Source organism: Pinus tabuliformis, chromosome X (genome assembly GCF_031772625.1).
Source record: "Pinus tabuliformis cultivar Carrire ecotype Pingquan chromosome X, CPIR1, whole genome shotgun sequence".
NCBI classification, from domain to species: domain Eukaryota; kingdom Viridiplantae; phylum Streptophyta; class Pinopsida; order Pinales; family Pinaceae; genus Pinus; species Pinus tabuliformis.
In genome coordinates, this window is record NC_142308.1 from 683159263 (window position 1) to 683185508 (window position 26246).

Consider the following 26246-nt stretch of genomic DNA (forward strand, 5'->3'; position numbering starts at 1 on the left):
CAAGTATTTTTTAAATAATTTGCATTAGTATCATTGTTTCAATGTTACTTTTCATTTCTGGAATTTTTATGAAGTTCTGGGAAGTGGCCTAAGTGTTGGCCCTGACAAAGTGGCATGGAATTTGGGTCACGGGATCTGAACTAGCTGAAAATTCACCAATCGTTGGCATGCCCTTGTTGTGGGAGTGACTGGAGGGTCCCAATCTCATGAATGCCCATGCCATGGGAGTGACTAAGGCTCTAGTTCAGTAAAATGTTAATTTGCCTCAGGGGTTGGTAACATGCAAAGGTTGGTTGGCTCCTGAAGGTTCTATAGCATGTGTAAAAGGTCAGATTGGTTATGTTTTGTCGATTCCACTTCCTTAATTGTACATGAGGATTTTAATCATATCATAGTAGCCTCTCATCACATGTTTACCCTAGCAAACCAGTTAACTTGGGTAAATGTGGGAGTAGGGTGTTACATATGTTGTATCTTTGTGTTTATGTTTATATATTTGTTTTTTTATGTTCCTGCATAACTCTAGATCAATGGTATCAGAGTGATCTTCTCTTTCTATATTTTTCTTTGCATGTCCCCAACGAGGTCAGGGTATAAGGAGTTAGGGCTCAAAATAGTTGAACATTTGCAAGACCAGCCTTGCAAACCCCGATGGCCTCCCATGTTGGAAGAAAAGAAAGATGAGAGAGCAAGAGATCCTTTCAAAATATTGCTTGAGGAATCCCTCGAGCAACAAAGGTACGAGATGATGGACAATATTTCCTACATCCTCTAGCAGCTACCCACAAGCGACACATCTTCTTCTAGCAGCCACTCTGGAGGCACCACTCCCTTTAAGGAACAAATCAACTTTGACATTCCCATATTTTAAGGCTAGATAGATGGTTAAATCTATTGGAAGGATATTTTTCATTTCATGAGTTTTCTAATCGATAAAATATTACTTTTACACTTCTCAAAGTCATCCAGCATGTCAAAGACTAGTGGGAAACCTACTGTGAACATAACGACAAGAGAGAACCCTCATTGTTTTCAGTTGCACCAACTTGGAATTCTTTTTGAGATTCCATCAATAAATATATCGCCCTATTGGGACCTATGAAGATAAATAAATAAAGTGGACCACTCTACAGCAGGGAAGGGACCAAGTCATGCCGGAGTTCACGAATATTTTTCATACCCTTCGCATGAAGTTGGTTATCAAGGATTCTGAGTGGAGTTTGGTACTCAAATATAGTGGTTTCCTATACAAGTACATCCAGGATGAGATGGACTTCCTGGACCTCTCCTCGCTTGGTGTCTCTTATCGATACGATGTCAAGATCGAGCAGAAATTTAAACAGAAGAGGAAAGACTTTGGATCTACGAATCTGAAGAAAGGGAAAGGTGCCCTGAATCCACTAATCAAAATACAAAGCCAAGATGGGGTGACCCAAGACAACCCGCCAAAGTAGCAAGAAAATAAAAACACCACGCAGACAAGGAAGGACACAGGAAATTGGTGTCAATTCCATAACAGCCCAACACACAACACAAGTGACTGTTGAACCAAGCGATTACTCGTGGACAAGTTGAAGGCATCTGAATCAAATGCATGTTCCGACTCTGAGTCAGAACCTAAAAAGGGGAATGAAAAAGGGAAGAAAATTATTGATGCAGATTCCAGTGCCACCATTTCCACCACCAAGATCCATAAGATTGAGCCTAAATATACAGAGGAGGGGGAATGTCTCTTCCACCCAAAAATGTGGGTGAATGGTTCTCTTTTGTAGTTAATTGTCAATAATGAGAGCCAAAAGAACCTCATTTCAACAGTGTTTGTGAAGAGGTTAGGCTTACTCACGACACCACACCTGCAACCATACACCATCGAGTGGCTTCACCAAGGACAAGATCTTCATTTCAACCAGTAGTGTCACCTTCCCTACAGAATCATGCCCTTCACAGATGAGGTACAGAGTGATGTTTCTCCACTTGAAGTTTGTGATGTATTATTAGGCCAATCATACTTGTGGAAGCATCATATTTTATATGACTCTAGGCCTCACACTGTTATTATTAATTTGGGTAATAAGTTGTACAGTATACTAAAGGTAGCAACACTTGCCACCATCTCTTTGATCTTTGTGTAGCAATGTAATAAGATCGTTTCCCAAATCAGAAAAAAAATTCCTCCTTATGATTTGCATTCAGGGAAAGAATAATATTGTGGCGACATCCAAAGCCTCTAGATAGGGCTCCTTCGTATAGTAGCAACAAATGAACAAATTCATGGTTACAGGAACATATTCACCTCACCCACATGGGTACCCCTACACTATCAGGTCAAGCACTACATCGATCTAACCTCGGGTGTGCCACTACCCAATGGAATGATCTATTGACACTATGTTCAGGAGAATGATGAAATCAAGAGGCATATTCAGGATTTTTTGAATAAAGAGAACATCAGGCCAATTTTATCACCCTCTGGGAACAAAATTGTGTTGGTACAAAATAAGGACAAGACCTGGAGATTATGTATTGACTATCAAGTGCTAAATAAGATCATTGTCTGGAATAGGTATCCAATCCCGTGGATTGATGACCTTCTAGACCATCTCAAGGGGGCCAAATATTTCAATAATATTGACTTGAAGTTCATGTATCACCAGGTACCAATCGAACCCTCTGATGTGTGGAAGACTACCTTCAAATCCAATGGGGGTTTTTTCGAATGGTTGGTCATGCCTTTCAGGTTGAAAAATTCCCCTACAACCTTCATGAGGATGATGGAAGACATCTTGTGGCCCTTCACCAACTCATTTGTGGTAGTATATTTGGACGACATTTTGATCTTCACTCAGAGTTTGGAAGAGCACCTTCATCATATTTGACAGGTCCTCCAAACCTTGCGTCAACACGAATTGTATGTCAATTTGGAGAAATGAAATTTTGGTATGACCCAAGTTCAATATTTGGGGTACATCATTGATGAGTGGGGTTTGCATGTGGACACAACCAAGATACAATTTATTCGGGATTGGCCAGTCCTAACCACTCTAACAAAGCTCTATGACTTTCTGGGTATTGTCAACTTCTACCACAAGTTCGTGTTGGGTTTCTCTCATATCACCTGACCTTTCAGTCAAGTCACCAATGGCAGAGAAAAAGCAAATTTATTTTGGTAGGAATCTCAATAGAAGGTGTTTTCTAAGTTGAAGCATCACCTCTACTCTGCACCAATGCTCACATTACCAGACCTGCAGCAACTATTTGATATTGAGACAGATGCCTCTGACTCTGCTATTGGTGCAGTTCTTACTCATCAAGGGAATCAAGTGGCATATCATAGTGAGAAACTTTAAAACACAGTATGAAAGTATCCCACGTATGAAAAAGATATGTATTCCAATATGCAGGTTTGTCAACAATGGAAGCATTACATTCTAGGGAAGGAAACGGTCATCCACACAGACCACTGGCCCTTGCAATTCATACAGACACAAGGAAAGTTGCAGAATGATCACCATCAGAAATGCTCCACATAGTTGTAACAGTTCCATTTGAACATTAAGTGCAAGAAGGGTAGCACCAATAATGTTACAGGTTGACTCAGATGACTTCCCATCATGGCATTGTCCACTGTGCTCGACTCTTATGGACAAAAGACTTCATAATGGCCACAATTTTACAAGAGTGATCCAGACTTTGGCACCACATAATAGTTTCTCCTAGAAGGTAAGCAGGTTCCATAATTTCACCTCCAAGATGTGTTATTATTCCACTTGGGACACCTACATGTACCGTCAAGCGAGCGTTCCAAGATGATTTGGGAAGTGCACTACAATCGAGTCACCAGACATTTTGGGGTAGAAAATATAGTGGCAATACTACAGAAATACTTGTATTGGCCAAACCTTCAACAGGATGTTGGGAAGTACATGAAATCCTGCACTTCCTGTGCCATTCCCAAACCTACAATCAAGAAGAAAGGCATGTATACTCCTTTTCCTACTCCTAGTCGGCCCTAGGAATCCATCTTTGTGCATTACATGTTAGGCCTTCCTTCTACCAAGCATGGAAATGACTGCGTTTTCATGATTATCGACATATTCTCTAAGATGGCCATTTTGGAGGCCTGCAAGAAGAGTATATCAGTAGAAGCCATTGGAAAACTCTTGTTTGAATGAGTATGGATACACTTTGGGATCCCACAATCCAATATCTCAAATCAAGGCAGTTCGTTCCTAAGTGAACATTGGTTAAGCCTTTGGTCATTTTTGGATACCAAGTTCACTAATTCCACATCCTTTCACCCCCAAACTGATGGCCAAATATAGGTCTTCAATAGGATTATCGTGCATATTTTGTGCATGTACAATTTGAATCACCCATACACATGGGATGAGAGCCTCCCCTATTTCCAACACATGTACAACAAGGCTCTCCACAACTCAACTTTCCACAACCCATTTCAGGTGTGACTGGAATCCCAACCACTATGTCCCATTTATGTTTCCATACCATTAGTAGCTACTTAGACAGATTTGGCTCATGTCCAGTACGAAGTTGATAGAGCTAATAGATTCATTGAGTGCATTCAACACATCTTCCAGTAGTTCCATGACATATCGGTCAGATCAAATGAAAACTACAAGTATAGTCATGATTAGCATCGAGTGCCACAAAATTTCACGTGGGTGACAAAGTTTGTTTACATTTGTAGAAGGAGCATCTCGTTGGGCCCCACCACAAGGTTCGCCCGCTCTGATATGGGCCTTACACGACCACTAAGGTTATAGTGGACAACACTTTCAAGGTCATTATTCCACCGTTAATTGGCCTACACCCAGTATTTATGTGGACCAGTTGCGGCCATACTTTTCCCCCTTGTTGGACACATCCAACCTTCCTTAACAGTTGACATCAACAAATCTCTACCAAATTTATATCGAATAGGCCACATCTGATAGGATCACAGACACATAACTCAAGAACATTGATCAGTAGAGGATCTAGCTATATCAAGTTGTCAAAGTAGACCAACTACTTCACCGGGGCAAGTGGCTCACTAGGGACCAAGTTCAATAGAAATTGCCACGCAATGGGGACCATTGCTTCCTAAGGGGGAAGGATTGAAACAGGTGGATATTGGTAACCACCTTCCTATTCCATGTTGACCTCCAGCCAATTTCATTGGTTTCCTTTATTATAGAGAAAATTTCTATTTTTAGCAGTTTTTTGGGTCTTGAACTTTCGTAGTTGTTTTGACCCCCTAAACAGCACTTTTTTTAGGTTTGTGATAATCCCGTGGCCATGGGTAAGGGCCTATATCCGTAGGCAAGGGCCTATAGTAAATCATGTAGTACTCAGAGATATATTTCTAATCAAGTATCGTACGTGCCAAACGGAGATCATATGACCTAGCTATGACCCCGAGAAGTTGGTTTCCCAACTAACCCCAATGGGGCACACAAACTCTTGGTGTTCCATCTCCTAGGGTTATATTTTTTGTTGTTTATAGTTTCCCTTTGTTGTTCAATAATAAAAAGGCCCTTGAGCCTAATTGTAACATAGTTCATAGGCATGTATCTACCACATATTTTCTCAGGGATAAGCTACCATTGTCTGAGCTAGTTTATGTCCAATTTCTATATATGCATATTCCAGTTCAATGATGTTAAATAAATGAAGTTTTATTTCTGCTTCATCTCTATGTTTATGTTTAGGTCTATTTTATGTTTCATTCTTGCATAAGTCTGGGTAAGTGGTATTAGAGCAGTGTGTTCTTTCTCTTTTTTTCTTTTCATGTCCCCAACGAGGTCAAGGTATAAGGAGTTAGGGCTCAAACTAGTTGAACCTTTAGAACACCAACCTAGAAAACTTTGACGGCCTCCCAGGGTAGAAGAAAATAAAGATCAAGGAGTAGTAGGTACTTTACAAATATTTCTTGAAGAATCCCTCAAGCGACAAAGGAACGTGACGATGGAAAACTTTTCCCGGATCCTTCGACGACTACCTACAGGCGACATATCTTCATCCAGCAGATACTCTAGAGGTGACACTCCCTTTAAGGTATAATTCAACTTTGACATTCCCATATTTGAAGGAAATATAGATGCAGATGTTGTATATAGATGGTTAAATCTATTGGAAGGATATTTTTCATTTCATGACTTTTCCAATCAGGAAAAAATTACTTTTGCACTCCTCAAATTTTCCCCCCTTGTCAAGGACTGGTTGAAAACCAACAGCGAATAGAAGGACAAGAGAGAACCCTCACTGTTGTCAGTCGCACCAAATTGGAATTATTATCGAGATGCCATCAAGGAATAATATTACCTTATCGAGAGCTATGAAGATAAATACATAAAGTGGACCAAGTTGTAGCAGTGAAGGTGTTGGAAATAATACTGAGAGGGGGGGTGAATCAGTATTATCAGATTAATCAAACTTTTTAAATGCTCAGAAACATATACGCTACTTCAGTTAAGTGAACCAGCGTGTACACGCTACTGTGACGAAGTAAAACAGCGTATAAGAAGAAAACTCACAATTTAGTTAGCTTATTCTTCAATTAAGTGCATCAGGACATTATTCACCACATTAACAGTAAACATGTGCAGTATAACAAAAAAGCCACACACATGAACACCAAGATATAAGGTGGAAACCCAATGTGGGTGAAAACCACCTGCTGCAAGTTGTCTCTATCTTTCTTTAATATGAAACTTCAGTTTACAATCTTTTGTACTGGTGCAGCCTTATACCAGTACGCAGGCTACAACCTGCAGAAGGCTACAACCTTCTCTCGTTCTCCAAACTTCCTTGGAAGGGAGCTCCAACCCCCTTTGCTCTTGTACTAGCCAAGATACTAGTACGTAGGTGCTGACCTACAATCTTCCTTCTTTCAGGTATCACTTTTCATACATTTTCAGACTTGGATATTCCTGAAGCACAACATTACAATCTGAAGACCACAATTCATTCAATTTCCACAACAGATCATTGAAGCATAAAACAACCAAACTTTGAATCACTGAACCACTGAACCCTGTCAATCACCAGTTACCAGAACACAGAGCAGACTACAGAACTCTTGCAATAACAGTCAGACCCCACTGTAAACCCAAAATCAAGCTTCAAAAGATATACGCTACTTCAATGAGCAAAACCCGCGTATACACGCGCTTTTACCGAAGCCAACCTGCGTACAGATCTAAAAATAAACTTTCTCAATTTGCAGCTGTACCAAACATTAGTTAGACCCAGAACGTAACATTGCGACAATATGCAGATCTAGAAATACGCATAATCAACCATATCATGATAGTGCATTTCAAACCATTAGATCCCGATCTATCCTTAGATCTAGTCTTCCATCAACCGATGTGATCTCTCCTTGGCTTAGATCAAGCAACTCAGAACCTGCATATCAGATCTCTTTCTCTCTTAGATATTCAAGCCTTGTCGAAAGATGATTTTTGCCTAATGATCTTCTTCTCCTTATATAGTCTTAGGCCTAGCTCAATACCAAGAGCCAAAACCATAGTAACACAATACCATCAACTTTAAAACTAGGGATCGACACGCCCGTCGAGACATAATGGTCCGAAATCATAGGCACAACTTCCAAGGACTAACCACCATGGACCAAAGGAACCTTTCCACATACACGCGCTTTTTCTGAATCGAACTAGCGTGTACACGCGACTTGGGCTTAATGAAACGGCGTGTATGAGCTTCCTTGGCATGCTGTACTGAGATCTGTCTTCTGATTAAGTTGCCATCACCTGTACCAACCTCTGAGTGAGTTGCCATCACCTGTACCAACCTCTGAGTGAGTTGCCATCAAGGACAACACTTAAATCATAATGCCAACAATCTCCCCCTTTGGACTTGATGGCAACCACCACACCAAGTCACTCTCCCCCTTTGACATCAAGGGCAAAGGGCTGTGCTCCCCCTGAGGACATGCTAATACCTCTGCTTGGCTGTGCTGACTCGTGCTCCCCCTGACAGTAGGCCAGATCAGCAAAAGATGTTCTTCAATAAGAACCAAGACTTATACACCATAAGGGACCGTCCTATCACCAAAAGACTCAATACATACATCCATACTCCCTACCAAGAGGGGACATATCAGAAACAACCAATTATATTACAGCATTCATCCCAGGCATAGTGGGGAAACCAACATAGGCCGTTACATGACCTTGACACCATAAAAGAAATATGACAAGAGAGATACATGACATAGAGACAGCAGCATCTGATAAACATCTTGTTAGATCAGCAACCAGGATTTCTTTCTGAGCTCCTTCTCCTGAAACCAACGACCAAAACATCTGAATGCCAACAATGCTTTATGAGACTTTTAAGCTGCTCCCCCTGAACCTGTGCCTGTTGCACTCCCTGAAACTGTGCCTGAAGAATTCTGACATTCCCATTGCTGTTCAGAACTCCAGAGTTTTCCCTTGCTGTTCAGAACTTCATATACGCGATTTTTCCTGTATAGAACAGCGTATGTACGCGGATATACTTTCTGCAACAAGCGTCCAACATATACGCGACTTACCCATCATGAAACCGCGTGTATACGCGCATATCCCTTCCGTAACCTGCGTATACCAACTTTTCTGTAGAACAAACAAACTTCAACAACAGGATGAAGCATCAACTACTCCCAGCTTTTGTCTGAGATATTCAAAAGTTTCCCTGGGCAGTGGTTTTGTGAGAATATCAGCAACTTGCTCCTTAGAAGGAACATACTCCAACTTGACCTTCTGCTCAAGCACTTGTTCCCGAAGAAAATGGTACTTGATTGGTATGTGCTTGGTCTTTGAGTGCATGACTGGATTCTTTGAAATGCTGATTGCACTTGTATTATCACATAAGATAGAGACAGGTGGAGTGCAAGTGATTTGAAAGTCCTGCAAGGTCTGCATCATCCAAAGAAGTTGTGTGCAACAAGATGCTGCAGCCACATATTCTGCTTCAGCTGTAGATAAGGCAATCGAACTTTGTTTCTTGCTGAACCAAGATACTAATCTGGAACCCATGAAGAAAGCACCTCCACTTGTGCTTTTCCTATCATCCACACTTCCAGCCCAATCTGCATCTGTGTAAGCATGAAGAGTGAGATCTGTATTTCTAGGATACCATAAGCCATAGTTTTGGGTCCCTTGAAGATATTTGAAGATTCTTTTGACTGCCTGAAGATGAGTTTCCTTTGGGTTGGCTTGAAATCTTCCAACCATTCCTACTGCATGTGTAATATCTGGTCGAGTACCTGTCAAATAAAGCAAACTCCCAATCATGGATCTATAAGTGGGTTGGTGAACTGCTGCTGATTCATCATTTGCACTGAGGCTGCATCCTGTAACCATGGGTGTACATACTGGCTTTGACTCTTCCATGCCATACTTCTTCAAGATCTGCTTGAGGTATTTGGTTTGAGACAAGAAGATACCTCCTTCATTTTGTTGGATTTGCAATCCAAGAAAATATGTCAATTCTCCAAGAAGTGACATTTCGAATTCTTTCTGCATAACCAAGGCAAAGTTTTGACTCATGGTCTCTTCATTGCTGCCAAAAATAATATCATCTACATAAACAACAAGAATTAGCAATTTGTTATTTTCAACTTTTATATAGAGATTGCTATCTGCTGATCCTTTTGAAAAGCCTTGTTGGTGAAGATATTTGTCCAACCGATAGTACCAAGCCCTTGGAGCTTGTTTGAGCCCATAGAGTGCCTTTTTCAATCTGCATACAAGGTTTGGATCATTCCCAAGAATGAACCCATCTGGCTGCTCAATATATACTTCTTCTTCTAAGTCTCCATTCAGGAAGGCTGATTTCACGTCCATTTGAAATACCTTGAAGTTTTGAAAGCTTGAGAGAGCAAGGAACATTCGGATGGCCTCTAGTCTTGCCACAGGAGCAAAGGTCTCTTCAAAATCTATTCCTTCTTGCTGTGCATACCCTTTACAAACAAGTCTGGCCTTGTTTCTAATTACTTCTCCATTTTCATTTAACTTATTCTTGAAGACCCATTTTGTTCCTATTACATTCTTATCTTTTGGTCTAGGAACTAATTCCCAAGTGTTGTTCTTTTCGATTTGCTCAAGTTCTTCATCCATTGCTTTGACCCAACATTCATCTTTGCATGCTTCTTTCACATTTTGTGGTTCAATGGAGGAGAGTAGAGCCAAGTAGCTTGAAGCTTCTGCAAGTGTCCTTCTTGTTTGTACTCCTGCTTCTTTCTGCCCCACAATCTGAGTTTCTGGATGATTCTTTTGGACATATCTGGATGGAGTCTTCTCTTCTATTCTTGTCTGCTCCTCTGGTTCTTCTTGAGATTCTTCTTCTTCTTGAGGTTCTTCTTCTTCATCATTTCGCCTTTGAGAGTAACCTTCATCTTCTTCAATGTCTTCATGATGAACTTGCCTAGGAATATATCCCTTCTCATCAACCACTATATCAATACTGTCAACAATTCTGCCAAGTCTTTTATTGTAGCACTTGTATGCTTTGCTATGTGGAGAATAACCAAGAAGAATGCCCTCATCTGCTCTAGGTTCAAGTTTGCCAAGTTGCTCATCAGTATTCTTAATATAACATTTGCTCCCAAAGATTTTGAAATGCTTCACGGAAGGAGTTTTACCACTCCAAAGCTCATGAGGTGTTTGAGTGCTGTTTACTCGGACATTTGTTTTGTTAAGAATGATAACAGCAGCATGTGCAGCTTCACCCCAGAAGGTTGCAGGAGTACCTGATTCATCGAGCATAGCACGAGCCATTTGTTGGATAGTTCTGTTCATTCTTTCCACAACCCCATTTTGCTGAGGAGTTCTAGCTGTAGAGAATTCTCTTCTTATCCCATGTTCATCGCAGAAATCAAAAAATTCATTTGATGTGAACTCCCCACCTCTGTCAGATCTGAGGCACTTAATTTTGTGTCCTGATTCATTTTCAGCCAATGCTTTGAAGGATTTGAATTTTTCGAATGCTTCATCTTTGTGCTTCATAAGCCCTAACCAAACAAACCTTGAGAAATCATCAATGAATAATATCAGATATTCTTCTCCTCGAGGTGTCCTTTTCCTAAATGGACCACATACATCTGTATGGACTAGCTCAAGAGGCAAGCTAGCTGATCCTTCCTTCCTGGAAAGTTAGTTCTGGTTTGCTTTCCAAACTGACAAGATTTGCATATGGTGTTGTCTGGAATTTTGATATCTGGAAGATCGCGAACTGCCTGATATTTGCATGCTTTCCTTATTTGTGAGAAGCTTAGATGTCCCAACCTTCGATGCCATAACCAGTGCTCTTCATCCTTGCTAAGATAGCATTGTTGTTGTCCTTCTTCAAATATGTACAGATTATTTGGAGTTCTTTTGCCTTTGAGAACTGTTTTACCTGTATCAAGATCACGAACAAGACATCCATTCGATCTGAAAATAACCTCGGTTTTTTGATCACACATCTGGCTGACACTTAGAAGATTATGCTTCAATCCATCAACATACAAAACATTTCCAGCCTTGACCTTTTCTTTCAAAGGAGCAATACCTTTTCCTTTTATAGTTGCAGGAGTATCATTTCCAAAAGAAACTTTCTTTCCCTTTTCTAAAGTAGAATAAGATTCAAGTTTTTCTTTATCACCTGTCATATGTTTCGAACATCCACTGTCAATGTACCATAGATTTTCCTGTCCTTCTGCATAAAACGCTATCCCACATCTTTCTGTCTGAGGTTCTTTTATTCTCCATTTTTTGGTGCTCGTGGCTTGTTCCTTTTTCTCCTGAAACCTGCTCCTGCATTCAGATTCTTTATGACCAAAATTATTGCAAATAGAACATTCAACTTCATTTTCAAGAACCGAAAAGTTGTTATAGGTCCTCTTTGTAATCCCTGTCATACTTCTTTGTTTTTGAGTTTCCCTAGTCATGATTGTTTTATATGCAACACATTGAGCTGCTTTGTGACCAAAGTTATGGCAAGAGAAGCATTGCCCATTGAAGAAGCTTCTGCGGTTATTGAATCTACCAGCCAACTGATTGTAATTTCTATTTTCATCTATTCTTGTGCCAAACTGAGAAGATTTTACCTGTGGTTGGTTGTAGCTTTTGTTCACCCTTAAGAAGGATTGTCCCTGATAGTTTCTGTTTGTAATTCGTCCCTGCTTTACCTGATTATCTTCATTGTTCTTCTGCTCATTTCTTCTTGCTGCATCAAGATAACTTTTTGAGGTGGATGCTTGAGAGGTTTCTCCATTATAGCCCAAACCTGTCTTGTTTAGAGGAGACCGCTGCACATTGATAATCTCATCCAAAGTTTCAGATCCTTTGACAAACTTAAGATTAATAGCTTTTGTTTTCTCAATTTCTTTTCTGAGACCAACAATTTCACCTTCTAGTTTTTCAAGATGTTTTTCCTTTTCATCAATTTGAAATTGCAAAGTATCAATGATCACACTCTTTTCTTCTATGCATCTCTTGAGTCTAGTAATTTCATTATAGAGATTATCCACATCTACAGCATCCTCATAATCATCATCTTCAAATGCCATTAATAGCTTATATTTATTACCTTGTTCATCTTCATCACTGTTTGATAAGCCATCACTATCTTCATGGGTGTAGTAGCTTTTCTTATTTGCACTTTGTTTCTTATTCCATCTAGCAGGTTCTTTTCCTTTATCCTTATTAGGACATTTTGCAGCATAATGACCTACTCTTCCACAAGCAAAGCATTTGAAAGGTAGCTTACCTCTGAACCTTCCAGCACCCCTTTGAAGATTTCTGACAAAATTTGATTCTTCTTCCTCTTCTTCTGGAACATGGCTTGCTTCATAGTAATCTTCTTTTCTTGATGCCTTAAAAGCAGCTTCCCTTCTGTCTGATGGACCTCCCTTTCTCATTTCATAAGCAGTTAGAATTCCATGTAGCTGAGACATAGTGAGAACTTTGAGATTTTCCTTTTCTTCTATTGCAGATACTTTAGATTCAAACTTGGGGGATAATGATCTTAGAATCTTTTGAACTACTATAGTCTCTTTTATTTCTTCACCCAAATTTTTCATACAATTAACAATCTCATCTACCCGAAGAAAATAATTAGCCACACTTTCATCATTATACATCTTGAGGGTCTCATATTGAATCCTGAGAGTTTGAAGTTTAGCTTGCTTTACCTGTTCATCTCCTTCATAGCTAGTGATCATTTTGTCCCATATTTCTTTTGCTGATTTGAAGTGCATGACCTTCATGAATTCTGTTTGAGATATACTTCCTAATAGAGTACTGACTGCTTTTGCATTTGTTTCATATGCCTTTTTCTCAGCTGGATCTGTAGGAGTAGCTGAAGGAAAAGCATAGCCTGTTTCTACAATGTCCCAAACTTCTGTACCAAGAGATTGAAGATATGCAGTAACTCTTACCTTCCAATAATTGAAATTTGTTCCATCAAAAACCGGTGGCCTGATTGATGCTTCTTTCTCGTAGTTGCTCATGATGAATGATCTTCCTTCAAGCGATCAAGCTTCTCTGAAGGACCTGCTCTGATACCAATTGTTGGAAATAATACTGAGAGGGGGGGTGAATCAGTATTATCAGATTAATCAAACTTTTTAAATGCTCAGAAACATATACGCTACTTCAGTTAAGTGAACCAGCGTGTACACGCTACTGTGACGAAGTAAAACAGTGTATAAGAAGAAAACTCACAATTTAGTTAGCTTATTCTTCAATTAAGTGCATCAGGACATTATTCACCACATTAACAGTAAACATGTGCAGTATAACAAAAAAAGCCACACACATGAACACCAAGATATAAGGTGGAAACCCAATGTGGGTGAAAACCACCTGCTGCAAGTTGTCTCTATCTTTCTTTAATATGAAACTTCAGTTTACAATCTTTTGTACTGGTGCAGCCTTATACCAGTACGCAGGCTACAACCTGCAGAAGGCTACAACCTTCTCTCGTTCTCCAAACTTCCTTGGAAGGGAGCTCCAACCCCCTTTGCTCTTGTACTAGCCAAGATACTAGTACGTAGGTGCTGACCTACAATCTTCCTTCTTTCAGGTATCACTTTTCATACATTTTCAGACTTGGATATTCCTGAAGCACAACATTACAATCTGAAGACCACAATTCATTCAATTTCCACAACAGATCATTGAAGCATAAAACAACCAAACTTTGAATCACTGAACCACTGAACCCTGTCAATCACCAGTTACCAGAACACAGAGCAGACTACAGAACTCTTGCAATAACAGTCAGACCCCACTGTAAACCCAAAATCAAGCTTCAAAAGATATACGCTACTTCAATGAGCAAAACCCGCGTATACACGCGCTTTTACCGAAGCCAACCTGCGTACAGATCTAAAAATAAACTTTCTCAATTTGCAGCTGTACCAAACATTAGTTAGACCCAGAACGTAACATTGCGACAATATGCAGATCTAGAAATACGCATAATCAACCATATCATGATAGTGCATTTCAAACCATTAGATCCCGATCTATCCTTAGATCTAGTCTTCCATCAACCGATGTGATCTCTCCTTGGCTTAGATCAAGCAACTCAGAACCTGCATATCAGATCTCTTTCTCTCTTAGATATTCAAGCCTTGTCGAAAGATGATTTTTGCCTAATGATCTTCTTCTCCTTAATAGTCTTAGGCCTAGCTCAATACCAAGAGCCAAAACCATAGTAACACAATACCATCAACTTTAAAACTAGGGATCGACACGCCCGTCGAGACATAATGGTCCGAAATCATAGGCACAACTTCCAAAGACTAACCACCATGGACCAAAGGAACCTTTCCACATACACGCGCTTTTTCTGAATCGAACTAGCGTGTACACGCGACTTGGGCTTAATGAAACGGCGTGTATGAGCTTCCTTGGCATGCTGTACTGAGATCTGTCTTCTGATTAAGTTGCCATCACCTGTACCAACCTCTGAGTGAGTTGCCATCACCTGTACCAACCTCTGAGTGAGTTTCCATCAAGGACAACACTTAAATCATAATGCCAACAGAAGGGACCAAGACGTGTCGGAGTTCACAAATATTTTTCATACACTTCACATGAAATTGGTTATCAAGGATTCTAGGTGGTACTTGGTACTCAAGTACTGAGGCTATATACACAAGTACATCCAGGAAAAGATGGAGTTCCTAGACATATCCTCACTTGGCGTCGCCAATTGATACATTGTCAAGGTCGAGTAGAAATTTAAACAAAAGAATCAAGACTTTGGATCTATGAATCTGAAGCAAGGAAAAGGCACCCCCAAACCGTAGAACAACAGACAAAGACAAGGCGAGGCGGCCCAGTAAAACCCACTGAAGCTGAAATAAACAAAAACACCACGAATCAAAATAAGGACTCAGGAAAATGGTGTGAGTTCCATAAGAGCCCCACTCACAACACAAGTGAGTGTTGAGCCAAGTAGTCATTGGTAGTCCAGTTGAAGGCTTTTGAATCATATGCATGTTCCGACTCTGATTCAGAACCTGACAAACGGAATGATAAAGGGAATCATATTATTAATGTGGATCCTAGTTCCACCATTACCACCACCATGATCCAAAATATTTAGCCCTAATATCTAGAGGAGGGGGAGTGTCTCTTCCACTCCCAAATGTGGGTGAATGGTTCTCCGTGCAGTTCACTGTTCACAACGGGAGCCAAAAGAACCTCATTTCAGCAGAGTTCGTGAAGTGGTTGTACCTATGGACCACACCACACCCATATTCGTACACCATCATATGGCTTCATAAAGGAAGACATCTTCACATCAACCAGTAGTAGTGTCTTCCCTACAAAATCAAGCCCTTCACAGATGAGGTATTGTGTGATGTTGGTCCTCTTGGAGTTTGTGATGTATTACTAGGCCAACAATACTTGTGGAAGCGTCATGTTGTTTATGATTCTGGGCCTCACACTGTTATTATTACTTTGGGCGATAATTTATAAGAAATACCGAAGGTAGCAACGCCTTCCACCATCTCTTTTATCTTTGTGAAACAATGCAGTAATATCATTTCCCAGACTGGGAAATTTGTCTTCCTTATGATTGGCTCTTAGGGTAAGAATAATATTATAGCCACATCCACGGCCTCCAAACGGGGATCCTCCACATAGCAGCAGCAGATGAACAAGGTTATGGGGGAGTACAGGGACATATTCACCTCACCCACAGGGGTACCCCTACATTGTTAGGTCAAGCACTCCATTGACCTGACCCTAGGTGCGTCGCTACCCAACGGATCATTCTATCAACTCTATGTATTGGAGAGTGATGAAATCAAGGGGTAGATTCAAGATTCGTTGCATAAAGGGCACATCAGGCCAATTTCATCACCCTATGGGAGCCTGATTGTGTTGATACAAAAGAAGGTTGGGACCTGGAGACTCTGTATTGACTATCGGGCATTGAATAAGATCGTGTTCCGAAATAGGTATCTAATCCCATAGACTGATGACCTTCTGTATCAGCTCAAGGGGTCAAATATTTCAAAAATATTGACTTGAAGTTTGGTTATCACCAGGTACCAATCGAACCCTTTGATATGTAGAAAACTGCCTTCAAATCCAAGCAGGGCCTTTTCGAATGGTTGGTTATGCCTTTCAGGTTGACGAATGCCCCCTTAACCTTCATAAGGCTTATGGATGACATATTGTGGCCCTTCACCAACTCATTTTTGGTAGTGTACTTGGAAAAAAAAATCTAAATTTCATCCAATTTTGGGAAGAGCACCTTCACCATATTCGATAGGTCCTCCAAACCCTGTGTCAACACATATTATGTGGCAATTTAGAGAAATGCACTTTTGGTATGACCCATGTTCAATATATGGGGTACATCATTGATGAGAAGGGTGTGCATGTAGATCGAGACAAGATACAAGCTATATGGGATTTGCCAACCCAAACCACTCTAACAAAGCTCCGCACCTTTCTACGTCTTGCCAATTTGTACCGCAATTTCGTGTTGTGTTTCTCTCATATCATCTGGCCTTTGAGTCAAGTCACCAAGGGCGGAGCGAAAGAAAATTTATTTTGGTTTGAATCCCAACAAAAGGCATTTTCTGAGTTGAAGCATCGCCTCTACTCTACACCAGTGCTCACATTACCATACCTGTAGCAACCACTTGAGATTGAGACAGATGCCTCTGACAATGATATTGGTGTAGTTCTTACTTAGAAGGGGCATCTAGTGTAATATCACAGTGAGACACTTTCAAACACAATATGAAATTATCCCACCTATGACAAAGAGATGAATTCCATTGTGCAGGCCTACCGAGAATGGAATCATTACATTCTGGTTAAGGAAATGGTCATCCACATAGACCACTAATCCGTGAAGTTCATACAGACACAAGGAAAGTTGCAGAACGATTTCCATCATAAATGGTCCACAAACCTGCAATTGTTCCATTTGAACATTAAGTATAAGAATTGTAGCACCAATAATGTTGCAGACTACCTTAGTCGACTTTCGTTCATGTCACTGACCGTTGTTCTGAACTCTTGTGGACACGAGACTTCGAAATGGCCACATATTTACAAGAGTGGTCCAGAATTCAGCACTACATATCAGATGCTCCTTATAGGAAAGCAGGTTCCACACTTTCACCTCCATGGTGTTGTAGCATTTTTTGGTTTTGATAAAATAGAATAAAATAGTCAAAAAAATAAATAAATAAATAAATAATATTTTGAAAAAATGTTAAGTTAGGATATGGACATAACAATATTGAAAAAATGTTTTTGAAAATATCTTGATGATGATGTCCATATCAAAGAAAATGTTAGGTTATATGTCCTAAAAAATCAAGACAAAAAGAAAATGTTAGGTTAGAAAGAAAAGAAAACAAATAAACTCTGAAAGTGAACAAATCTAAATGCCACTACTATTTTTTCGCAAAATAATGGTTGTCTGCATCTTGTCATAAATGCCACAACCCATGACAGTCAAATAGTTTAATCTTGACTGCTTCATTCTTTAAATTTGATGTTATAATTAGAGAATAAAGATCTAGCCAAACTATTTAATCTTTGCATATCAGTAGTTAGGTAGAGAATAATAAGGTGATCATCAGTTTAATGTGAGCCCTTGGATGTTATAAGGTTAGAATTAGATAGTTTTCTCTTTAAAATAAACAGAAAGTAAAAGGGTTTGCTATGTTGGGTGTGGAGCCTGATTATCTTCTATAGTACCGACATATTGGACCCCAGTTCAAAATGGGGCGGCAACGCCGTCCGTAAAATAATCGCTGCCGTGGGCCCCCCCCCCTGGCGGGGGGTTTCAGGGGCAGCGCCCCCAAAGCTAAAAATAGCTGTAAAATTGCCTTGTAAAAGTATAGTAATTTCTAGTCAATCTGGGCCGTTCATTAGGCAGATGATCTGACGGTAGAACTTATGTTTAGTTTAGGGTTTTTTGCCCTAGAAGGCAACCCCTCTCTTTATATGAGGGCATTGTATTTGAGGCTGTGATATAGATGTGTATTCGGTGAGCGAGAAACATAGAGGTGAGACTGTGAGAGAAAACAGAGGATATTACAGCGGTTTTGCTATAGGTTGTATCTCTTCATTTTGCTGGATAATAGAAAGGAAGGACTGGCTGTTCGGGGTGGACGTAGCCCAAACTGGGTGAACCACGTATATCTGTGTCTCTCTTGTTTTGTGCGTTTTCTTTGTTTATATTTCTGCAATATTTTATGTGTTCCATTGCTCTGTAATATATAATTTTCTAACAACTGGTATCAGAGCCGAAGGTCTATTTGGCTGATAAACTCGCAGGAAAGAAGGGTTCCTGGTTCGAGTGGGAGCAATGGCGGAAGATGGTAAGTTTAGGGTCGAGAAATTTAACGGCCAAAACTTCTCGCTGTGGAAGATGCAGATGGAAGATTATCTGTATCAGAAAGATCTATACCTACCATTGGGCGGAAAAACAAAGATGTCGATGGGTATGAAAGACGAAGAATGGAACCTTCTCGATAGAAAGGCACTCGGAACAATACGGTTGTGCCTTGCTGCGTCAGTCGCCTTCAACATTTCGAAGGAAACCACGACAGAGGGTTTGATGCATACGTTGTCGAAACTATATGAAAAACCCTCGGCCTCAAACAAGGTATTTCTTATGAAACGGTTATTTAATATGAATATGTCAGAAGGTGGATCTGTTGCAAACCATTTAAATGATTTTAATACAGTTACAAGTCAGTTAAGTTCTGTAGGGGTAAACTTTGATGATGAAGATAGAGCTCTATTATTCTTGTGCTCATTACCAGAAAGTTGGAATGGTTTGGTAATGGCCATTAGTAACTCCGTTTCTAGATCTAGTACTTTAAAGTTTGATGATGTTGTCGGTGCTATCCTTAGCAAGGAAATGCGACGGAAAAGCTCCGGTGAGACATCGGGGAATGCTTTGAGTGCAGAGTCTAGAGGAAGAAAAATGGAAAGAGGAAAGAGCTCAGGATATCGTAGTAAATCAAGGAAAGGCAGATCCAAGTCCAGATCGGGGATAGTGTGCTGGAAATGTGGAAAGAAAGGACACCTAAAGAAAGACTGTAGATCTCGGAAGGGAAAAGAAGGAGATGCACAGCAAGAAAACAATCATGAAGCAAATGTGACAGGTGAGGTGTTACAAGATGCTTTGATTCTTTCTTTCAAAAATATTACTGATTCCTGGGTGGTAGATTCAGGGGCTTCATTCCATGCCACACCTGATAAGAAATACTTTCATGACTATGTTCAAGGAGATTTTGGACAAGTTCGTCTAGGTGATGATAAACCCTGTAAAATCATTGGAATGGGTAAGGTTCTTGTAAAACAGCAGAATGGAAACCAATGGCTATTAAAGGAGGTAAGGCATGTTCCAGATCTAAAGAAAAATCTGATTTCAACAGGGCAGTTAGGCGGTGAAGGTTGTGTGACAACTTTCACAGATAAAGCTTGGAAGGTCACTAAAGGAGCCCTGGTAATAGAAAAAGGCGAAAAGGTTGGTACATTGTATTTATGCAATGGTATTTCTAACTCTGTTAATGCTTTAACTTCCAGAGGAGTAGATGCAGCATTATGGCATCATAGGCTTGGACACATGAGTGAAAAGGGGATGAAGATTCTTCACTCAAGGAATTTGTTGCCGGGTTTGAAGAATGTTGATTTGGACTTCTGTGAAAATTGCATTTATGGAAAAGAGAAGAGAGTCAGATTTCTCAGAGTTGGGAAAGAAAAGAAGAATGAAAAATTAGAGCTTGTGCATAAAAATGTATGGGGACCTGCTCAGGTATCATCTCTCGGTGGCTCTCGTTATTATGTTACTTTTATTGATGATGCAACTAGAAAAACTTGGATTTATTGTATTAAGAATAAATCTGATGTATTTGATACTTTCAAGAAATGGAAAGCTTTGGTTGAGATTGAGACAGGAAAGAAATTGAAGTGTCTTAGATCAGACAATGGAGGTGAATATTGCAGCAAAGAGTTTGATAGGTACTGTTCAGAGCATGGAATTCACAGAGAGAAGACAGTTCCAAGAACACCACAAGAAAATGGTGTGTCAGAAAGGATGAACAGAACAATCATGGAGCGTGCAAGGTGCATGAGATTGCATGCAGGATTGCCTTTACAGTTTTGGGCAGATGCTGTAGATACTGTTGTTTATTTAATAAACAGAGGACCTTCAAGTTCCTTGGATGGTGGTGTTCCAGAGGAAGCATGGACAGGGAAAAAGGTAAACTACTCTATTTTAAAACATTTTGGTTGTGAGGCCTTTGTCCATATTGATAAAGAAAATAGAACAAAGCTTGAGGCAAAGTCAAAGAAATGTACCTTTATTGGATATGGTGTTAATGATTTTGGTTATCGCTTATATGATTATGAAAATCACAAAATCATTAGGAGCAGAGATGTAATATTCAATGAAAAGGTCTTGTATAAGAATCAGTTGCAGGAAAAGAAACAAGAAAAAGAAAACAAGGAATACGCAGTTCTTGATGAAATTACTGAAAAAGTAAAGGTGCCTGAAAATAATAATAATCAACAACCACAACATCAACAACCATCACAACAACAACAGGCACCCCAAACACTTGAAAGTGGTGTTAGAAGATCTACCAGGACAAGTAGACCTCCTGAACAATACTCTCCTTCATTATATTATTTATTGTTGACTGATTCCGGTGAACCCGAATGTTATGAAGAAGCAATGCAGGTTGAAAGCAGGAAGAAGTGGGAGGTAGCCATGGAAGAAGAGATGGACTCCTTAATGCATAACCAAACTTGGGATTTAGTCAGGTTGCCTGTAGGAAAAACTCCATTGAAGAATAAATGGGTTTACAGGCTGAAGGAAGAAGATGGAGGAAAACAGAGGTATAAAGCTAGACTTGTGGTGAAGGGGTTTGCACAGAAGAAAGGTATTGATTTTGATGAAATATTTTCTCCTGTTGTTAAAATGACTTCAATCAGAACTATTTTAAGTCTTGTAGCAGCTGAAGATTTGCATCTTGAGCAGTTAGATGTAAAGACAGCCTTTCTCCATGGGGATTTGGAGGAAGAGATATATATGCAGCAGCCACAAGGATATGAGGTGAAAGGGAAGGAGAAACTTGTGTGCAGGTTGAAGAAGAGCTTGTATGGTTTAAAACAGGCTCCAAGGCAGTGGTATCTAAAATTTGACAAGTTTATGTCTGAACAAGGTTATACTAGATGTCACTCTGATCATTGTGTTTATCTGAAAAAGCAAAATGATGGCAGCTATATTATATTGTTATTGTATGTAGATGACATGCTTGTTGCAGGATCTAACATGCAGGAAATAAATGTGCTCAAAAGAAAATTGGCAAATTCATTTGCAATGAAGGATTTGGGTGCTGCAAAACAAATCCTTGGTATGAGAATAACTAGAGACAGGAAAAATAGAAAATTAACATTGTCTCAGAATGAGTACATACAAAAGGTGTTGAAAATATTTAACATGCAAAATGCAAAACCAATTAGTACACCTTTTGCTAGCTATTTCAAACTTAGCAAAGAAATGTGCCCAAAGACCCAAGAAGACATGGATTATATGTCTAAAGTTCCATATGCATCAGCAGTTGGAAGTTTAATGTATGCAATGGTCTGCACAAGGCCTGATATTGCACATGCAGTGGGAGTTGTAAGCAGGTACATGAACAATCCAGGAAAGGAACATTGGATGGCAGTGAAATGGATTCTCAGATATTTGAGAGGTACCACAAATCAGGCATTATGCTTTGGTGGTTCAAACATATCCCTACAAGGATATGTTGATGCAGATATGGCAGGTGACAGAGATAATAGGAGGAGCACTACAGGATATGTATTTACTGTCGGAGGAACAGCTGCCAGTTGGGTTTCAAAAATCCAAAGTGTTGTTGCACTTTCAACAACAGAAGCAGAGTATGTTGCTGCTACAGAGGCTAGTAAAGAAATGATTTGGTTACAAAGGTTTATGGGTGAATTGGGTAAGGAGCATGATATGGGCACGTTATACAGTGATAGTCAAAGTGCCATTCATCTTGCAAAGAACTCAGCATTTCATTCCAGGACAAAACACATACAGCTCAAGTACCATTTCATACGATCAGTGTTGGAAGATGGAGAGTTGAAGCTGGAAAAGATACACACTAGCCAGAACCCTGCAGATATGCTAACAAAATTTGTAACCAGGGAGAAACTGAGAATATGCTCAGTTTCAGTTGGTCTTCAAGGATGACGATGAAGATGAGAAACAGCTAGGTCCAAAGAGGAGTCATTGTCCAGCAAATGGAGCAGCGGTGGAGTTGCTACAATCAGTCTCCAAGTGGGAGATTGTTGGGTGTGGAGCCTGATTATCTTCTATAGTACCGACATATTGGACCCCAGTTCAAAATGGGGCGGCAATGCCGCCCGTAAAATAATCGCTGCCGTGGCCCCCCCCCCCTGGCAGGGGGTTTCGGGGGCAGCGCCCCCGATGCTAAAAACAGCTGTAAAATTTCCTTGTAAAAGTATAGTAATTTCTAGTCAATCTGGGCCGTTCATTAGGCGGATGATCTGACGGTAGAACTTATGTTTAGTTTAGGGTTTTTTTCCCTAGAAGGCAACCCCTCTCTTTATATGAGGGCATTGTATTTGAGGCTGTGATATAGATGTGTATTCGGTGAGCGAGAAACATAGAGGTGAGACTGTGAGAGAAAACAGAGGATATTACAGCGGTTTTGCTGTAGGTTGTATCTCTTCATTTTGCTGGATAATAGAAAGGAAGGACTGGCTGTTCGGGGTGGACGTAGCCCAAACTGGGTGAACCACGTATATCTGTGTCTCTCTTGTTTTGTGCGTTTTCTTTGTTTATATTTCTGCAATATTTTATGTGTTCCATTGCTCCGTAATATATAATTTTCTAACATGCTAGCTTAAACGCACCCATTAAGTGAAGAAAAAATGATAGGATAAGCAAAGGGTAAGTAGAAGAAAGGTTGCAGAAGTATGATAATTTATTGGACAAAATGTACATTTATCATGTTTTACCATATGTTTCTATGTCCATGAGGCAATTACACAAAGCAAATGAAGGTCTACAAGATCAATTAATTAACTTCCCTCATCCTCATTCATTCCTATACTTACTAATTTCCCCTTCCCACCTTCATACAGTTCATATTCATTCATTTTCCATAAAAAACCCTTTTCCTAAGGTTAAAATCCTTTTTGCCTAGGAAAAGTGAAAACCCTATGTTAAATCCCCTTTTACCCAAAAAACCCACAAAAATATGTTTAGCCTAAGTATTGATGTATATATGTGAAAAACAAATAACTCATGAAAAAGAATTATACTTAGTGTACTTCCCCTTTCCGCTCATGTTTCATATTAACGCTAAGTTATAGTATTAAACCCCTAAAAGTTCCCTTTCCTATATATTATTAACTCCCTTTATTAAATAACCTGAAACCATTAGTTTTATTATAAAACTATGTATTCAATAAAACATCGCATATCGGCGGATCACAAGCTTTTCAACATGCATGCACTCTCCTCCGCATTGCGATATGCGATGCGCGATGGACCCAGACCCGACGCAAAGTATTCATAATTCATTTCCATTTTGCATCTGCCCTTCATCACAAGTTCGGGCTGGAACATATACCCTCCGCCATTGCGATCTCCGATATGCGATGGGAACCTGAAACCGACACAAATACATTCATAATTCATTGCCATTTTGCATCGCCCTTCATCGCAAGTCCTAGCTAGAACATATACCCTCTGCCATTGCAATCTCCGATATGCGATGGAAACCTGGACATGACGCAGTATTATCCATGATTTATTTTCCACATCGCGTCCGGCCCCTATCGCATTCCTTTACGATGGGCTTTCCTTCGCTAAACTGCGATTGCGATATGCGATGGGAACTCGAACCCGATGTCATTTATCCATCTGAATTCATACTATTTCAAGTTCGCCATACCGTGTTTTGCAAAGGATTTCTTTGTTAAAAGGTTTTTACGATTTAAACAAAGAACCAACCTAAACCTCTATTTAACCATAAAACCCTGCTAATCTCAGTTTTTAACCCATAATAAAGCCCATACCACCATAATTAATCATTGGGCCCCTCCACGCTGCTCTTTCACTCCACCACCGTCTGATCACATGCATTCAAATCCAACGACCCTCAACGATTTCGGGTTGGCTCTCTGTCTGAGCATTACCCGCTCGAAAAAGTAGTATTCCACCGACCTCCCCTTGCTATGTGTCAGGCTCTAGACCATATCAGGTGACCCCGTCCAAAACTGCCTGCGCTGTAGAAATTTTGAATAATAAACACTTATTCACAAAGATTATCCCGATTATACACTATTGCGGAATACATGCACAATGGAGTAGCCACTCTGGAATGTTCTGCATGCAACACATTTGCCCGGTCCACTTGCTCCGACAACACTTCGAACAAAAACACTCCCAACTGACCACTCTGTTGGGCTACGAACATACTCTGATGCTGAAGCTCTACCTGCTGCTGACAAGTGCTCCCTCTCTGAAATCTGCGCTACTGCAACATCTCCATGCATCTCGCACCATTGCACACCTCTCTGTGCCACCTAGCACTGTGCAAAACACTTTTGCCTCTCGCATTGCTACAGCCTGCTAGCTATGCACTGTCCTGGGATTCCCTGCACTGTCGCTCTCTCTGACACTCCATCTGCATTTGTCTCTACCCAATCAGCCAGTTCCTGCTACTCCACCTCGGGGCTCCTGTAGCAAGGTCTCATCCAAGAGGTTGGGTACCACAAGGATCCTGCCCCTCCTCCTTGGGACGATCAATCCACATCACCCCACCTCCTACCTTGAGGTATGGTTGCATGCGATCCCTCATCCCACCTGGCTCAAAGTTTCCCCCTACTGGAGGTCTCTGCATGAATAGATGTCTCTACTTGATCTCCTCTCAGCTTCTCTAGTTGTGGCTGCTCCACAACCTCCTGAAGCTGCTGCACCAATCGTGGCTCCTCCACAATCGTCTGAGACTTCTTCTGGCTCTGCATGTTGAGAGGTAATATACGCTCCCTCTCAACCACCAAGTCTCCATCAGTTGCCTCGCTGCTCAAGGCTTTGCATGCATCTACATGCAAATGATAAAGGTTCCTGACTCAAACCCCTATCTTCCGGGTTTCTCCAGTTGTCTTGTTGCGCAGGAAATCCTTTCCCTCGCTGAAGACAACATCATATCCATTGTCTTCTAACATCGCCACAGAGATAAGGTTCTTCTTCAATCCTGGAACATGCATCACTTCCTTCAATCTGAAGGGTTTACCAGACTCCCTCTCAAAGGAAATGGTACCGATACTGGTCGCACTGTATCTACCATCATCGCTCATCTCGATGTGCACTCCAAGATCTTTCTCATCCATATCAGAAAACAAATCTCAATCTCCTGTCATGTGAGAAAACACACCACTATCCAAGAACCATACCGATCCCATCACACTTGATACCAAGCATGTGATTAGTGAAAAATCCAGCTCAAACTGCGAGGCTAAGGCCTCTCCCGCTGCAGATACAATAGCTTGCTTATTTTTCTTCTTCTGCGAACAATTTGTGGCATCTCCATTCTCATCTTTGATGTTTCTGAGTTTACCCTTGAGCGCCATTCCACCAGCTCAAAACTCAACCGCTTCTGATCTAAAATTCGTGAGAACAAAGTATTTCTTGTACAGAGATTGACT